Genomic DNA, 11076 nt, shown 5'->3' with positions numbered 1-11076 from the left:
ATTTGATAAAAATTACATACAAGCTGATGAAATGCTATACTTACATCCAAACATTTCTTGAATTGAATTTAACTAAACTTATTTAGGCTAGATTAAGGGAATTAACTACTAGGCATTATTACTAATGGGGATTCGAACGTGATCCTATATACTGCCTAACGGGACCCAATAAAAGAACTAAAATAAAACAGAACAGCATTGTGTAAAGTGGAAGTATTCTATCCTATGCATATCATTATAGCTAAATAGGAATCTGGTCAGTCACTATGTCAATTATCCGTACATTCTGTGTACTGTACAATTACATACCTCATACCAACAAACAAATATAAACTAAGATGCAAGAGACTAAAACTCAGTTAAGTATCAATTAACTAATCTTTTCCTGCTATTGAATTACAAACTAATCAATTATACAAAAAGAAATCAATATACCATGAGTATTACAACAGATATTTAAACTTCTTCAACTTCTTTCATTTCATGCTTTCAAACTGTTACAGTTACACCAATATGTGACTCGAAATGTGTACCTGGATACTGAAATGCAAAGAAGAAGTGGAAGCAGAAGAGTCAGCAGCAGCAGCAACAAGAATGGCAGTAACAACAAAGTGACACAGCAGCAATGACAATCCTAGACAAACAGACCAAAGCAGTAAACCAATGGTACAGTACTCAATGTCGATCTTTTCAAATACTCAAGGGGAAAATCCTAAAACCTGATAGAAGCAAAAACAAACTGGGTGCTGGATTTCAGACACGAAAGGATAAGGAAAGGTAGTGTTTTTGGTTCCAGACGGACAAGAATTTCTTTTCTAGTCTCCCTTCCTGATTTCTGAAGAACTCTCCTTCTAACTCAGAAGCTGTTTCTGTCTGGTTTCAGCTTCTCTTTTGTATGTGTGTGTGTATTTGTGTCTGTGTGTGTATGTTTGTGTCTATGTTTTCTCAAAAATCCCCTCCTCTTTTCAAAAATTCCCCCCTAACTAATGGAAGTTCTTCTTCCTCTTATAGCCTAACATCAGGCTCTTCATAGCCTGTTTAAACAACTCAGAATCTATTCTTTTCAGCTGTTTTTCCACCCAAACATTTAAAATTTAGAAACCCCCCCATCATATTCCCTGACAGTCCTCCTTATCCTCTTATTAAACTAAAAGTAGGCATGGGCAGCAGGAATATAACCTGACAGCATATGCTGTCAAACTATTTTAAACTTTAAAAAGGGCCTTAATGCACATGTTGTGCACCAATGCACATGCCCTCCAATTTAGATTGCAGCTAACAATCCAATCTTTTCATTTTCAGATTCAAATACAGCAACTATAAGTAGCCATACTTGATTCTTACTTTGATTCAAACAAAGTTCCAGCAGGCAACAGATCCAATTGTTACCATTTGAACAACTGAAATTAATTGACGACATATGTCGACTCGACTATACTAATCATAACATGTACAATCGAAAGCCATGATCAGAGCATTTAACAGTATTAAACACATGATTCGAATTGTACTGACTAAACAAACAATTGTACTGGGGAATCGATTAATCAGTCAAATTTAAAGTTCAATTGATCGCACAGCACATACACATATACACACTATCAGTGAATAGAGGAAAGATTTGACCAATACAGAGGTCCGGGCAAGGTGGGAAGAAACAGTTGGTAGAATTCAAAACACAAATTAAAACAAGACGTTTGACCATACAAACAGGCCTTTAACAAATACATGAATTGAATAAAGAAAATAGAAACAGACTTACCTTAAAATCCTTGGAAAAATCAGAAAACCAAAACTCGTATTTGACGAAAACCTTCTTGGGGTTGAACGGACTTTAATCGAAGTGTTCTCAACTGAGAACACTTCGATTAAGGTCCATTAGACCCTAATCACTTGGCTCAAACGGACACAGACCAGGCCCTGGGGTTTTCTATGGTTCCTAGATGACAGATTTGGGTTTTGAGTCTCCACAGTTAGATTCGGACCAAACCAAGCATGGTTTGGTCACGAGGGAGGTCCGGGGACTGTCTGGTATGAATCTAGGGCAGATCGGTGTAGATCGAGTTTTGACTCGAATCTTCAAATGAAGATTCGAGTAGGTGGGATGAGATTCGAGCTAAACGGTTGGTGGATTCATGTTCAGGGTGTCAAGGTGGTCCTAGGGTGTTAAGGTGAGGGCCACCGGCGTTCAGGCCGCCAGGATTAATGGTGAAGGGAAAGGGGGCGGCTAGGGTTTTGTGGGGAAAGGGATGAGGACGAAGGCGGGGGTGTTGGATAGGGGGGCAGGGTATGGTAGGAAAGGTTTATATATGGAATGGGTGGATTGATCTCAGCCGTTGGATGAGGCGAGATGAAAGGCCAGGATCTTTCAACTGATGGGGAAACGGTGTCGTTTCAAATGCCCGGGTTTGGGTTGGTTTGGGGGTTGAACGGGTCGGGTTTGTTCGTGGGTATGGGGGATGCGATCTTGACCGTTGATCATTCTGAGATCAATGGCCCAGATCAGACCAGATCAAACGGTGTCGTTTGGAAGCTCTTGAAGTAAGCTGGTCTGGACCGGGGCAAGCACAGGTTTTGGGCTTTGATTTGGTTCAGTCTTGGGCCTGTTTTGTTTTAACTTGGACTGGCCTGGTCCGAAAATCCTTCTCCTTTTTTTTTTTAATTTCTTAAATTAATTTTCCAAATAATACTATATAAAACATTGAACAACAATTATCACACAATTAACATTTAATTATACTAAACACTTAATGACAAAATACAATGAAAGATGCACACATTTTATTTTTCTTTTAATAAACGGATTACGGTTCACACGACATATATATATTTTTTATTTTTGTTTGAATAAAATAACCACGGGCAAGATCACAAATAACTAGCAAAAAAAATGCCACGTAAAAATCCAAAAATATACAGCAAGACCAATTGCTATTATTTTGTTTCTTTTGGAGTAATTGTCGCGTAAAACAAAAATCACGTGCTCACAGCTGCCCCTCTTTGTTCGGAAATACGAAGAGTTTTCGCGCAAAGATAAAGTGAGCGGATATGAGCGATTTTTTGCCTATTGGCCTACTCCGTGTGAATCATGTTTTGAAAGATCTGACCGGATCTTTGCTTCAAAGATTTCCTACATATCCTGGGCTAAACAGGAATCAGGTCAATGTAGTTCGGGAAATTTTTGGCAGCTGGGACTACCATGGGATTGCAATGCTTGCTGTTACTGTTGTTGCTGTTGTCACCGTTGCTTTACTGACCGCCTTATTACAACCAAAGAAAAATTGAAACTGAACTAAATACTTATATGCATGTCAACTGCTAGTTACAAGATTCTTATCTATGATTCTTTTGCGACTTGATCTTGGGTCTTAGCTGATTTGCTTGGAGACTTCGATCTGAATCTTGATGCTCGCGAGTTGTAGGTGCTTGTTTAATCTCTGGGATACTGAGTGAGACGCGACTGGAAGAGTTCGGTACCTTAATCAAATCTTGGAGCGATCCGCCTTCCATTTTCTCCGATATCTCGGGACATCTTCTTTTTGTCTTTTTCTTCTTTAATTCTGAGTTGAGACTCATCTCGTGGGTCATTTCGATCCGTGTGGCTCAAGGTTAGACCTGCGGGGAAGAAAAACGAATGAAATTTTCTGCCCCAGTTTCACTAGGAAAAATTTCGTGAGTTATTTGCCAGGAAGTTCATAGGATTGATGAAGGAATTTGGACAATTTTAGTTTCCAAAAATGCCCATTTCCGGGATTGGATCCACGGTACGGCCACAGGATATGAGTGCTCAGTTTAGGGTTGGAGCCCTAAGGCTGGCGGGATGGAAATAGTTCAATTTAGGGTTGGAGCCCTAATGCCGACTAGCTGGGGAGAAGTTCAGTTTAGAGTTGAAACTCTAATGCTGACCAACTGGGGAAAAGTTCAGCTTAGGGTCGGGGCCCTAATGCTGACTGAAGGAAAAGAGTTTAGTTTAGGGTTTAAATCCTTAACGCTGACTGGATAGAAAAGTTAAGTTTATGGTTTAAAACCCTAATGCTGATTAAAGGAAAAAGTTCAGTTTAGGGTTTAAAACCCTAATGCTGATTAAAGGAAAAAGTTCAGTTTAGGGTTTAAAACCCTAATGCTGATTAAAGGAAAAAGTTCAGTTTAGGGTTTTAAAACCCTAATGCTGATTAAAGGAAAAAGTTCAGTTTAGGGTTTAAAACCCTAATGCTGATTAAAGGAAAAAGTTCAGTTTAGGGTTTAAAACCCTAATGCTGACTGAAGGAAAGAGTTCAGTTTAGGGTTTAAAACCCTAATGCTGACTGGATGGAAAAAGTTCAGTTTAGGGTTTAAAACCCTAATGCTGACTGAAAGGAAAGAGTTTAGTTTAGGGTTTTAAAACTCTAATGCTGACTGAAAGGAAAAAGTTTAGTTTAGGGTTTAAAACCCTAATGCTGACTAAAGGAAAGAGTTTAGTTTAGGGTTTAAAACCCTAATGCTGGCTGGATGGAAAGAGTTCAGTTTAGGGTTTTAAAACCCTAATGCTGACTGAAAGGAAAAAGTTCAGTTTAGGGTTTAAAACCCTAATGCTCACTAAAGGAAAGAGTTCAGTTTAGGGTTTAAAACCCTAATGCTGACTGAAAGGAAAAAGTTCAGTTTAGGGTTTAAAACCCTAATACTGACTACAGGAAAGAGTTCAATTTAGGGTTTAAAACCCTAATGCTGACTGAAAGGAAAGAGTTCAGTTTAGGGTTTTAAAATCCTAATGCTGACTGAAAGGAAAAAGTTTAGTTTAGGGTTTAAAACCCTAATGCTGACTAAAGGAAAGAGTTCAGTTTAGGGTTTAAAACCCTAATGCTGACTGGAAGGAAAAAGTTCAGTTTAGGGTTTAAAACCCTAATGCTGACTAAAGGGAAAAGTTCAGTTTAGGGTTTAAAACCCTAATGCTGACTAAAGGAAAGAATTCAATTTAGGGTTTAAAACACTAATGCTGGCTGGATGGAAAAAGTTCAGTTTAGGGTTTAAAACCCTAATGCTGACTAAAGGAAAGAGTTCAGTTTAGGGTTTAAAACCCTAATGCTGACTGAAAGGAAAGAGTTCAGTTTAGGGTTTTAAAACCCTAATGCTGACTGAAAGGAAAAATTCAGTTTAGGGTTTAAAACCCTAATGCTGACTGAATGGAAAAGTTCAGTTTAGGGTTTAAAACCCTAATGCTGATTAAAGGAAAGAGTTCAGTTTAGGGTTTGAAACCCTAATGCTGACTAAAGGAAAGAGTTCAGTTTAGGGTTTAAAACCCTAATGCTGACTGAAGGAAAAAGTTTAGTTTAGGGTTTAAAACCCTAATGCTAACTGAAAGGAAAAAGTTCAGTTTAGGGTTTAAAACCCTAATGCTGACTGAAAGGAAAAAGTTCAGTTTAGGGTTTAAAACCCTAATACTGATTAAAGGAAAAAGTTCAGTTTAGGGTTTAAAACCCTAATGCTGACTAAAGGAAAGAGTTCAGTTTAGGGTTTAAACCCTAATGCTGACTGAAAGGAAAAAGTTCAGTTTAGGGTTTAAAACCCTAATGCTGACTGAATGGAAAAGTTCAGTTTAGGATTTAAAACCCTAATGCTGATTAAAGGAAAGAGTTCAGTTTAGGGTTTAAAACCCTAATGCTGACTAAAGGAAAGAGTTCAGTTTAGGGTTTAAAACCCTAATATTGACTGAAAGGAAAAAGTTCAGTTTAGGGTTTAAAACCCTAATGCTGACTGAATGGAAAAGTTCAGTTTAGGGTTTAAAACCCTAATGATGATTAAAGGAAAGAGTTCAGTTTAGGGTTTAAAACCTTAATGCTGACTGAAAGGAAAGAGTTCAGTTTAGGTTTTAAAACCCTAATGCTGACTGAAAGGAAAAAATTCAGTTTAGGGTTTAAAACCCTAATGCTGATTAAAGGAAAAAGTTCAGTTTAGGGTTTAAAACCCTAATGCTGACTGACTGGAAAAGTTCAGTTCAGGGTTTAACACCCTAATGCTGACTGAATGGAAAATTTCAGTTTATGGTTTAAAACCCTAATGCTGACTGAAAGGAAAAGTTCATTTTAGGGTTTAAAACCCTAATGCTGATTAAAGGAAAGAGTTCAGTTTAGGGTTTAAAACCCTAATGCTGACTGAAAGGAAAGAGTTCAGTTTAAGGTTTAAAACCCTAATGCTGACTGAAAGGAAAAAGTTCAGTTTAGGGTTTAAAACCCTAATGCTGATTAAAGGAAAAAGTTCAGTTTAGGGTTTAAAACCCTAATGCTGACTGACTGGAAAAGTTCAGTTTAGGGTTTAAAACCTTAATGCTGACTGAATCGAAAAGTTCAGTTTAGGGTTTAAAACCCTAATGTTGATTAAAGGAAAGAGTTCAGTTTAGGGTTTAAAACCCTAATGCTGACTGAAAGGAAAAAGTTTAGTTTAGGGTTTAAAACCCTAATGCTGACTGAATGGAAAAGTTCAGTTTAGGGTTTAAAACCCTAATGCTGATTAAAGGAAAGAGTTCAGTTTAGGGTTTAAAACCCTAATGCTGACTAAAGGAAAGAGTTCAGTTTAGGGTTTAAAACCCTAATGCTGACTGAAAGGAAAGAGTTCAGTTTAGGGTTTTAAAACCCTAATGCTGACTGAAAGGAAAAAGTTCAGTTTAGGGTTTAAAACCCTAATGCTGACTAAAGGAAAGAGTTCAGTTTAGGGTTTAAAACCCTAATGTTGACTGAAAGGAAAAAGTTCAGTTTAGGGTTCAAAACCCTAATGCTGACTGAATGGAAAAGTTCAGTTTAGGGTTTAAAACCCTAATGCTGACTAAAGGAAAGAGTTCAGTTTAAGGTTTAAAACCCTAATGCTAACTAAAGAAAAAGTTCAGTTTAGGGTTTAAAACCCTAATGTTGACTGAATGGAAAAAGTTCAGTTTAGGGTTTAAAACCCTAATGCTGACTGGCTGGGGACAAAGTTCGAGGATACTAACTGACCTCTTCTTTTTTGAATTTTCTTGTTTTAGTAGAAGATAAAAGGGAATGTCGTAGAAACTTACCTTTCGAGTGAATTCCTTATTGCCAAACTGTTTCTTGTACCTATGTACCTTCTTCTTTGGGTGACACTTGCTTCTTGCACGGTTGTCTTGGATTATTCCTGTTTCAACTTTTCAAACCAAGAACAATTGTTAATTCGAAAATGGCGGTTGGTTCGGTGACCTTGATTGTTCCCATTGCTTTGTTGCGTCCTTATTTCTGTTGAGAAATCCTGCCATTGATTGGATTCAAATGGCGAAACCCTTTTGGACTGCTCAGGCTTGTATATCCAAATTCGGTGATGATTTGCGTTGTAAGGCTCTTTTTTTTTGTGTCCCGTTTTGCTTGGAGATTCTCAACGGGGATTTTATTGGGGATACTCTGTGGGAATTTGTACAAAGGGAAGCTCTGTGGGGGAATATTTACAAAGTGTATTCCTTGCGTGGATTTTTGTACAACAGGAAGATGCTGGGGATTTGTTTCAAAGCGAACTTCCCAGGATTTGTTGGGGTAAGCTTGCTGGGGAATTTTTACAAAGGGACTCGCTGGGGATTTACTGGGAAAATCCCTTTTTTTTTTTTATTATTATTAACAAAGGGAAGACCTTGTGGAGATCTGTACAAGAGAGAAAATCTGTGTGGATTTTGTTGGGGCGGACTCTTTGGGGAATATTTACGTAGTGGATTCTTTGTGCGGATTTGTACAAAGGGAAATTCTGCGGGGATTTGTACGAGGCGGACTTGCTGGGGAAATTTCTCTCTTTCCTCTTTACTTCGAACGCAGTCAAACATCATGATTCATCAGGTTTGGACAAACGTACCAACGAAACGAGGTGTTTTCCTTCATGAAACGGAATTCCGTGAAACCAAACCTGCCACCTGTCCTTTCCGGTATATCTGGAACTTGGGGTTAAACATGAAAGGGGTTCGAAGAAAAACAAAGAAAGGAGAAAGCAAATTTCAGAAAAGGAGTGTCCCTTTCGGGACGCGAAAGACTTATCTGAGGAAGACAATGCCGGCTTTAAATGGACATGACATGCTCTTTGGACTGGATGTCTGACCTACAATGAACTTACGTTTCCCTGAACCAAAACGGATCTGTGATTCCAAACCGGTGGACTTTTGCCGAGACCTCCTTGGGGTGGAGTCATTCTTTCGGCCAACAGCGCCCTTTGCGGGTTTTCGCTGGCTGACCTCTCTCATTTCTCTTCCTGTCATCGCTTGATAGCACTCTTTGCGAGTTTTTACTAAACAAGCTCTCTCATTTTGGTTTCTCTACTCCCGTCGCCTCGCGGTGCCCGAAGGTTTTCACCGACGAGACTCTCTCATTTTATCTCTCTCAATTTAGAGTGTGCCGGCCTCCATTCGTGACGCTTCTTGGCTTCCCGCTATCTTTGGTAATTGATCTGAAGGCTTGTGCTTGGTAAAGAGAGGTAGATGATACTAACTTCTAAACCGCTTGACGTGCCCCGGTTTCAATTTTAGGGTAAATGGGATTTTATTGTTGGTGTGACTGAACCTCAGGGAGAGGCTGCCTACGTATCCTTCCGGAATCAAGTCAAACGTAGTTCAAGCCTCAATCAATGTTTTTTTTTGTAACCGGCTCAAAAGCTTGTAGAGAGAGTTGATAGTGAGAATAAAACTTTCAGCATTTCAAATGTGTCAGGACCGCTGGGGTGCCATTCAGACATAGTATCTTTTGACCGCGTCTGCATTTACTGCTGTTTCGGGATCATTTCCTTCAATGTCACCTAGGTACAATGCTCCTCCCGGAAATATTTTCCTGATGATGTATGGGCCTTTCCAATTTGGAGCAAATTTCCCTTTTGCTTCCTGGTGATGTGGCAGAATACGCCTCAGTACCAGCCGACCTACTTCGAAATTCCTGGGTCGGACTTTCTTGTTGTAAGCGCGGGCCATTCTTCGTTGGTACAACTGTCCGTGACAAACCCCGGCCATTCGTTTTTCATCAATCAAAGTCAACTGCTCCAACCGAGTCTTAACCCATTCGTTGTCCTCGATTTCTGCTTCGACAATGGTTCGAAGCGAAGGGATTTCTACTTCTGCTGGTATCACAACCTCGGTCCCATAACAAAAGATAAGGAGTTGCTCCTACTGACGTGCGTACCGTAGTGCAATATCCCAACAATGCAAATGGTAACTGCTCATGCCACTGTCGGGAACTTTGGATCGTTTTCCTCAAAATTTTCTTGATGTTTTTGTTTGCCGCTTCTACAGCGCCATTGGCCTTTGGCCGATAAGGAGTAGAATTCCTATGCGTTATTTTGAATTGCTCGCATACATCTCCCATCAAGTGACTGTTCAAGTTTGCTGCGTTATCTGTAATGATAGTCGCAGGAATACCGAAACGACAGATAAGATTTGAGTGTACAAAATCCACTACAGCTTTTTTAGTGACCGACTTGAGAGTGACAGCCTCTACCCATTTTGTGAAGTAGTCGATGGCAACCAGTATAAATCTGTGTCCATTTGAAGCCTTTGGCTCGATTGGTCCAATGACGTCCATGCCCCAGGCGACAAATGGCCAAGGTGCAGACATGGGATGCAGTTCCGTGGGAGGTGCATGAATCAAATCACCGTGCACCTGACACTGATGACACTTCCGAACGAAGCTAAAACAGTCCTTTTCCATGGTCATCCAGTAATAACCTGCTCGAAGGATTTTCTTTGTTAAGACATACCCGTTCATGTGAGGTCCGCACACACCTGCGTGTACTTCTGCATGATCTTTCTCGCCTCCTCAGCGTCGACACATCTTAGTAGGTTGAGGTCCGGGGTCCTCTTGTACAACAATTCACCACTCAGAAAGAAACCACTTGCATGCCACCTAATGGTTCTCTTTTGATCTCCAGTAGCATGCTCGGGGTATTCTTGCGTCTTCAAGAACCTTTTGATGTCATAGTACCAAGGCTGCGTATTTGATCCCGCCTCGATTACATTGCAGTAACCGTGTCTTTCCCTGATTTGGATTTCCAAAGGATCGACGTGGGCGTTGCCCGGGTAGGTTAGCATTGAAGCCAGAGTAGCAAGTGCATCCGCCAGTTCATTGTGACACCTCGGGATATACCTGAACTCTATTGATTTAAAACGCTTGCCGAGGTCCTCTACGTGATGTCGGTAAGGGATAAGTTTGACATCCCGAGTTTCCCATTCACCTTGGGCTTGCCGGATAATCAGGTCAGAATCTCCCATAATCAGTAAGTCTTCGACATCCTGATCGATCGTCATATGCATGCCCATAATGCAGGCTTCATACTCAGCCGTATTGTTTGTGCAAAAGAAACGTAGTCTAGCTGTGGCGGGATAATGCTGACCAGAAGGCGAAATCAAAATTGCCCTGATCCCTACACCTTTGGCATTCACGGCTCCATCAAAGAACATCTTCCAAACATGAGCGTCCTCCGAGACCACTTCTACGGTGTTTACTTCTTCATCTGGAAAGTAGGTACTCAATGGCTGGTATTCCTCATCGACCGGATTTTCGGCCAAGTGATCCGCTAGCGCCTGGGTTTTCATTGCCGTGCGAGTAACATAAACTATGTCGAATTCAGTAAGCAAGATTTGCCACTTGGCCAGTCTCCCAGTAGGCATCGGTTTCTGAAATATATACTTCAAAGGATCCAACCTACTTATGAGGAAAGTAGTGTGGGCTTGGAGATAATGTCTCAGCTTTTGAGCAACCCACGTCAGAGCGCAACATATTCTTTCCAGCAGAGTGTACTTGGCCTCGTAGCCGGTGAATTTCTTGCTCAAGTAGTAGATTGCTTGTTCTTTCTTTCCGGTTATGTCATGTTGCCCGAAGACGCAACCGAAAGAGTTTTCCAGGACCGTTAGATACAAAAACAGCGGTCTCCCTAGCTCTGGCAGGACCAAAACTGGGGGGTTTGAAAGATATTCCTTGACTTTGTCAAAAGCTTCCTGACATTCAGTCGTCCATTTGATCGCTGCATCTTTCCTCAACAGCTTGAATATGGGCTCACACGTGCTTGTCAGCTGGGCAATAAACCGACTGATGTAGTTCAACCTGCCCAACAAACTCATCACGTCTTTCTTCG

Source organism: Nicotiana sylvestris, chromosome 5 (genome assembly GCF_000393655.2).
Source record: "Nicotiana sylvestris chromosome 5, ASM39365v2, whole genome shotgun sequence".
Lineage (NCBI taxonomy): Eukaryota > Viridiplantae > Streptophyta > Magnoliopsida > Solanales > Solanaceae > Nicotiana > Nicotiana sylvestris.
Note: the sequence above shows the minus strand (reverse complement) of the source record.